Here is a 7,815-nt window from a genome sequence, read left to right on the forward strand (position 1 = left end):
GATCTATACGTTAAGTGCAGGTGTGAATGCAGGTGCAGATTTTAAAGAATGCCTCTAAAAATTTAATCACATCCATATCTACTGTTTAACTGGTGAAAAGGTGACCTGTTCATAAAGCATGGGGGAAGCCTTCTAAAGGGATTTTAAAACTTTTTCTGCCACAAAGTTTATTTAACAGAGCAGTGCTGCTGTGAGCAATGACAGTGTTGCTTGGTTTATATGGATGATGCATATTCATCTTCTGAAATGTGAGTAACAGAGATTTCAGCATAGGAATCTGAAAAAATACGATGTTGCATCCTCTGACTTCAAAAAAGGAAAGCATTAGAGTAAAATCACACACACACAAAAATCTTCTCAAAAACAACAAATATGGAAATATGAGTATATTGATATATGTCATGATAGGCGATTAAAAAGATGCTCCTGTAGAAGATACATATGCCGAATTTGTCCAGGAGAATGGTTGGCAAACGTGCCAGATCTTTTCTGCTGGGAGCAAAACCTGAGCATAGGTCACTCATCTGCCTTTGTGACACCCTGGGGACTGTGTGGATGTTACAGCCCAGTCTTCTGTGAGGGTCCCAGCACCATGCCTGCTCAGAGCTCCAGGGGCTGGAAGGGGTATCTGCCTTTTTCAGGGTATCCAGAACCTTCAGAACCCTAGTTCTGACTTCTAGCTTTTTCTCCACTCTTTTCTTCCAAACACACCAAGCAATTAGAGAATCAATCAATCTCCATATCATGGCATTTTCAAGAAAAAAAAATCAGAAGATTTGTAGATCCATGCTGCAAAACATTGCAGCACCACCGTATCTTAAAACCACCCACAGGTTTCTGCTCTTAATCAGACACTTAACGTGTTTACTTTCATGTCATTCTCCTAGAATGGGGCATCAGTGGTTTGCACTGGGGTGAGGAGAGGAATGTACAGAGTGATCTCTGAATAAGACAATAAAGAGAAATTAGAAATTATTTTCTATAGTGTTGGAAATCATTAAAAGATTTTACAAAGCATTAGCACAAGTACTGCTATAAAAGAGAATATACATATATATGGGCACAGCACAGGAAGTCTGTAAGCCTATGCTATGTAATAGTATATAAAAATGTAAGAAATATGAATTACTAAAAAAAAAAAAAAAGTATCAGGGTAAAACTCTGACTCACTGACTTTATTGCTTTATATCTGTGAGGCCAGCACATGATTGCTTCTGGATAACTATAGACAGCCTTTATTGATTTAAAAATATCTGGGACATGTTTTCTTCTAGTCAGAAAAAGTTCTGGCATTTGGGAGTTTCAAAAGCTGCCTTGTCCTCAGTCATTTGCATATAATTGACTCTGTTTACTCTTATCTAGAAAGTTTTGCATTTTCAGCTAATTAAACACTTAAAAAGTTACTTTATCACTTTATGGATATTTCCTATGGAACTAAGTGTAGGCTGATTTATGCCACAGAGACATTTTATGTCTGTGATGAGACAAAAATTTCATGTTACCAGACTGCCAGTGCAGCGGCAAGGACAGGGCCAGCTGTGCAGGCTATACAAGTGTTTAATAGCCCTTTAAATGAAAATGTTTCTTCAAATATGTAATCTAAACCTCTCGTGATGCAACTTGAGTCCATTTACTCTTGTGCTTGTTACAAGGAAGAAGAGGCCTCCCTTTAATTACACCCTCTTTACAAATTCTTAGAGGATAGAATCATAGAATCACAGAATGGTTTAAGTTGGAAGGGACCTTAAAGATCATCTTGTTCCAACCCCCTGCATGAGCAGGGACACCTCCCACCAGACCAAGTTGCTAAAAGCCCCATCCAGCCTGGCCTTGAACACTGCCAGGAAGGGGGCAGTCACAGCTTCCCTGGGCAACCTGTGCCAGTGTCTCACCACCCTCACAGGAAACATTTTTTTCCTTATATCCAACCAAAATCTCCCCTCTTCAAGTTTTAAACTATTTCCCCTTGTCCTTTCACTACACACCCATGTAAAAAGCCCTACCCCAGCTTTCTTGTAGGCCCCCTCTAGGGATTGGGAAGTCACTATAAGGTCACCTCAGAGCCTCCTTTTCTCCAGGTTGAACTCCAACTTCCTCAGTCTGTCTTCACAGGGGAGGTGCTCCAGCCCTCTGATCATTTCAGTGTCTCTCCTCTGGACATGTTCCAGGAGCTCTGTATCCTTCTTATGCTGGGGACTCCAGAACTGGACACAGTGCTCCAGGTGGGGTCTCACAAGAGCAGAGTAGAGGGGAAGAATTATCTCCCTTGACTGTCTGTCTGTGCTTCTTTTGATGCAGCCCAGGACACAGTTGGCTTTCTGGGCTGCAAGAGCACATTGATGGCACATGATGACTCACCCCTGAGTCCTCCTCCTGAGGGCTGTCCTCAATCCTTTCTCCTGCCAGCCTATATTCATGCATGGGATTGCCTTGACCCAGGTGTAGAACCTTGAAATGGGGAGGAGGAAGGAGCTTGGCCTAAAAAGATCTGTTCTTAGCTGCTGGGCACGCCTTGATTCACACATGGAAGGAGTGGTGCCCACACCAGTGTGCCACCCATCCAGCTGCCAGGGTCTTTCTGTTTCCCCTCCCTCCCCATAATTCCACAGCCAGGGTCTAGGGCACTGCTGGCCCTGCTATCATCAGCAGCTCCCCTCCCTTGCAGTAGTAGCAGCTGCCCCTCTGGAGCCCCTCTGTGCAGAGTGCACATATGTAATGGGTACAGGCTTGAAAAACTTAGGAGAAACTTCTTTACCTCAAGGGTGATGGAGCACTGGAACAGGCTGTTCCAAGAGTCTCCTTCTCTGGTGACATTGAAAAACTACCTGGATGCCATCTTCTACCTGTATATGAAATCTTCTCCAGGTGAACCTGCTTTAGCAGTGAGGTTGGAGTAGATGATTTCCAGGAGTCTCTTCCAAGCACAGCTGTTCAGTGATGCTCTGAGCAGCACACACGTGCCTCATCCCTACGCACAGTGTGCTGTGTGCTCTGCCTCCAGCCTGCCCACCAGCTTCTCCTGCTCCCCTCTCCCTCCTGCAGCCAAGAAAAAGAAGGCCAAGCTGGAGCAGGGAGGAAGGAGTGTGGCTCCTTCCCAACCCACCCCAGCGAGACAGTTCCACTGGAAGGCACATCTGGCAGCAGCAGCACGTAGCAGCACTACCCCATCCCATCCTGAGACAGCGGAAAGCTGTCAGATCATTTAGAGACAATACAGGGAACATTTCTCCTCCTAGCCTGAGTTGAAGTAAAATGCCATGGTCTGCCTTCAGCTGAATAATAATAATTATTATTATTTTAGCTCTTCAGCATGCAAGAGAAAGGCAAAATACAGAGCTTCCCTTTAGTCAACACTTTCATTATTTCAGCCGGGTTTTGCTTTCTTCTGCAGTCAGCTCAGCAACAGCCAGCACTCCAGACCCACCAGCACATTGCTTCTTGCTAGAGCAATGTGTATTGAGGCAATCACTGTGTCTATATTCAGCACGTTTATTTGGCTTTGTTTTAATAAATCCAGTAATAGGCTTTCAGAGGCAATGAAGGGAAAAAATAATTTGAAATCAAAGCTGTTGAAAAGAGTACAATGCATGCGCAGTAGAGAAAAGTGTGGTTTTGGAGGTCTGTGCAGCTGTTTTATTTCTTTAGAGGATTTTAATCAACCTGATTACATGGGGAAGCAAAGGATTTTTTAAAATAGTATAGTGATAATCAGACAGAAGAGAAAACCAAAGGGTATTTTCCCTCTCTCATATCCCTCAGTCTTATTTTTCTCCCTTTCATGTGATTTTATAAATAACAGTGTCATATTAGCTCTTTTAATTAAAAAAAATAGCCATGCTGGGCTTTTTCTAGGGAAGCAATTTCAGTCTTTGCCCACTATATCATTTAATCAAAGATATCCTTAGATGCTTTCAAGATTGCCATGACTGCACCAATCCAATTGCCATCAGTATAATGGCTTTCCTGGTGGTTGGAAAAAAACTGTAATTGGACATGAATCCATTCTTTCAAGTGGGATTAGCAACTCTGCTGCTGTCTTCAGGGTCTGATGTTCTGGTCATGCTCGTTGTGTATCTGCTGTCACTGTTAAGAAGCATCTCTCCAGTGCCACCCTTTGAGCTGGGCTGTACAGGCACAGCAAAGGGGAGAAGCATGAAGAAAGGCCACCTCTTCCTGTCATCAGGAGAGAGATCACAGAGACCTTGAGGGATATAGGACCTCACACGTTGCCTTGGGCTGCCCAGGTCCAGCCTTGATCTCTCCCTGCTTTTATAGGTGTAGGAATACTGACCATAAACACGGAGAAATGTGTGACTCCTGTCTGAAATCCAGTTGTCCCTGTATCAGATGAACAACCCTACCTCATAGTTTAGCATCATCTTTTCTGCCAGTTATAATGGTTCCCTAGTGTATTCCTGTGCTCAGCTGCTAGTGAGGGGGTCTTTTCCCAGCAGGACTTCTCTCTTACGTGCTTCCCCAATCTTAGAACTTGTGCTCTTCAGAGCAAATGGAGGTGTGATTGATCCAGGTCTGGTGGGAAGTCAAACATTCATTTTACAATATTTAAAATTATCTACTAAAAAAAATCAAAGTGTTACTAAGGGGAAATTGGATGGAGAAATGGCACTTGCTCCTGGGTCTAACGGGATTCCAGTCTAAAAAATGTTCCTTTGTTCAGCTGCATAGTGTCGCCTTAATGGAGGAATTAAAGTGGAAAATTCTGTGGCCTGTCTAATTCCAATGCTCAGATTTGATAGTCATAATGTTCCTTTAGGACCCTAAAATCAATGAACCAAAGAATAAGTCCCGTGGGCCTTTTCTAGTCCTCTGGGAAATTATTTTACTTATTAAATTTGATGCCCCCAAAAAATCAGATTTTTGTTCTTCTGCAGAGAATAACATTTCCACCAAAATGACTTGGAGCCATGTCTTTTCAGGAATAGATATATACTTTTTTTCAGCCCTGCCACAGCATCAGAACTTTTCAGAGCCCAACTTCTAGTGGGCTTGTGTTTGTGATATTGTTCAGCTGCTTACATTGCATAAAGCAGAGGGAATTACAAAGAGGAATGCTTAGCTTGGGTAGGGATAAACAGGTATATTGCTCACCTTCTGCCAACAATCCCCCATACCACAGCTGGGTCACTGGAAGCAGCTACAGCAGCACGAAAGCACCCAGCTGCTAACCAGCTGGCATGAGGGATGTTTTATCTGGAGAGAGATAAATGAGTGAAATACCCTTGATGTGAAGAATATAGTGGGATAGGCCCCAAATGAAAGAACAGAAGCACTTGCACCTAATGTCTCCTTATCAATGTTGAATTTCCCAGGAGTTCAGTCAGCACCTGAAGAACACCCAAGATTTACTTGGCTCTGCTTGTGCAGAGAGTGGATATCACAAAAATTACATTTATTTAGAAGGAACATTTAGTCCTGAAGACAGTTTGGTTTGATACATGTAACTTTAAAAATAAGCTTCAGTTAATTCTGGTAGGACTTAGCTATGATTGTGTAGTAAAGGAACTGGAAGAGCCTTTCTCTTCTCGTCAGAATGACACACAAGTGGTAAAATTCTAAGTGCAGCACAACAGAGATGTGAATCTACAATAAAACTCACGAATAGTTAAAAGTGAGGGTTTAAAAGCTGTTTTTGCAAGTTAGACAAAAGAAGGAAGGGTTAAGAAAGCAAGTCCTGAGTAGGACTGAGGATAAAATATGCAGCAAGAATGCAGGGAGATCTAAAATGAATCTTTGATGAAAGCCTTTTCATTTGCTAGGCAAAGCTCCCAGTCCTTGACTGAGGTGGTTACACAGACATTAACCCAGAGAGAATCAGACAAAAATGATATTAAGTGAGAAATAGAAAGGTGATTCTCAAGCTGCTGTGGGAAGAGTCTGTAAGAGCTGAAGAAACATGCTATATTGTGGGAAATGAAGACAGTAACAGTTATATCATACTAGAAGAGTCTTTCATTGGGGCAATTGATGACAGTGATGATGCATAAATGGGCCACTTCTATGCTTATGTACTGTTTTGCCATATGAAATTGGAATACAACTGGAGAGCTGCTGCCTCAGGTCCCTATCATGGAAAGAGCAGTGTGCCTGACGTCAGGAGCAGAGGAAGCAGTCAGGCTGGCTCTGGGCATTCACACAGCAAGCCCCAGGTGTTAAGTTTGTGGGTAGGGGTGAGCTTTGTTTTAGTAGAAAATTAAGTGAAACTGGAACTTTTACCTTATGCAGCACAGCTGCAAAAAGATAGAAAGAAAAAGAGAGAAAGCATCTGCCATCAATGGCAACAGGAGATAATTTTGGCAAGAAAGCTGGTATCAGTTCTTCTCTCAGCTTTACAGTGACAACCTCAGTGACAAAAGTCACTTGGAAAAAAGACAGGAGTCCAGAGAGCACCTCCATCCACAGTCAATGTTTTCTCTTCCTGCCATTTTCACACCTGGTGTCTTTCGTGAGAAAATGCCTCAAATTTCTGTTAGCAAAGACAGGCAACATATTCAACTCTTTATAAGCTGCAGCTTAATTCACATGAAACATGAAGATTAGTGCCTGGCAACAAAACAGAATCTTTAAAGGAAAGATCAAGAACACTTTTTGTCTTCTTCTAGGGTTTTTATATTTACATGTTGGAAACATTGTCATTTTTCATTGTGAAGGGAAATGGGAATATAGCCCTTATTGTTTTCCAAAATTTTTTTTGCACCAAGATGCTTCTATGAAAGCCTTAGGGAGCAATGGTTTGAAGGACACAGTACTTTGTCCCCTGAGTGTGTGCTCAACCATGGACTTTTTAATTTATTTTTTCCAGAGCTGTCTTTCATCTTTCCAAACAATGATGTCTCACACTTGACAGAAGTGGTAGCACTCCCAATTATTGAATCCAATTCCACACAGCTTAATTAATAAAGTGCTTATCTTAATGCCCCATGGGGAAAAAAACAAAAGTTTTCCAAGTAAAAATACATATAATGTGCTGGCAGAATGTTAAAATACAATCAGTAATTAATGTGCATTGTGAGATAAAAATATAGAGCATGAGTTAGAGTTTGGGAAAGGATTTGAGATGCATAGTAATGAAACAGAACAATGACTTTTGTCTCTCTCTGATGTCTCTTATAAGATGTTGTTTTCTTTGAGGATTTGAAATCTTCCATGGAGGGCTGACATCTGGAAATTATCCCTCTCCATCTGGGTGCTGCTTCCAACTCTTGAAAGATTTAGAGGCATTTGGCTCGTTCCCTTGTGTAAATGGCTCCAGTGAGTTCTTCCTTAGAGTTTTTCTTTGTACCAATGGGATGAATTTAACTAATTTACTGTAATGTAAGAAAACACAGAGATACCAGAAGAGCAGCTGAAGTTTAAATTAGCAGGGGACATGAAGGACAACAAGAAGGGCTTCTACAACAGAATTGCAAAAGGAAAACTGAAGAAAGTGTGAGCCTGCTGCTAAGTGGAACTGGAGATCAAGAGACAAAGAACACAGAAAAAACAGAACTAGTTTTTTACTTTTTAATTTTTTTTTTTTTGCTGCTGAAGATTGCTTTTAGATCTTTCATGCCCTTGAACCCTACTGCATAGTCTGGGGAGTATAGCAACACCCAGAGGTGAGGATGACAAGAGTAAGGGAGCACTTAAGCAAGGTGGACATGTATAAGCCAGATGAACCAGATGGGCTGTCTCCAGGAATACCAGGGGAGCAGGCCAACATCACCAGGTAGCTGCTCTATAGCAGCTTTGGAAAGGCAAAAAAGATTGGGGTAAGTACTCTTGGAGGTCCTGGCCAGGTACCTGAATGTCAGAATG

The sequence above is a fragment of the Heliangelus exortis genome, chromosome 1, assembly GCF_036169615.1.
Source record: "Heliangelus exortis chromosome 1, bHelExo1.hap1, whole genome shotgun sequence".
NCBI lineage: Eukaryota > Metazoa > Chordata > Aves > Apodiformes > Trochilidae > Heliangelus > Heliangelus exortis.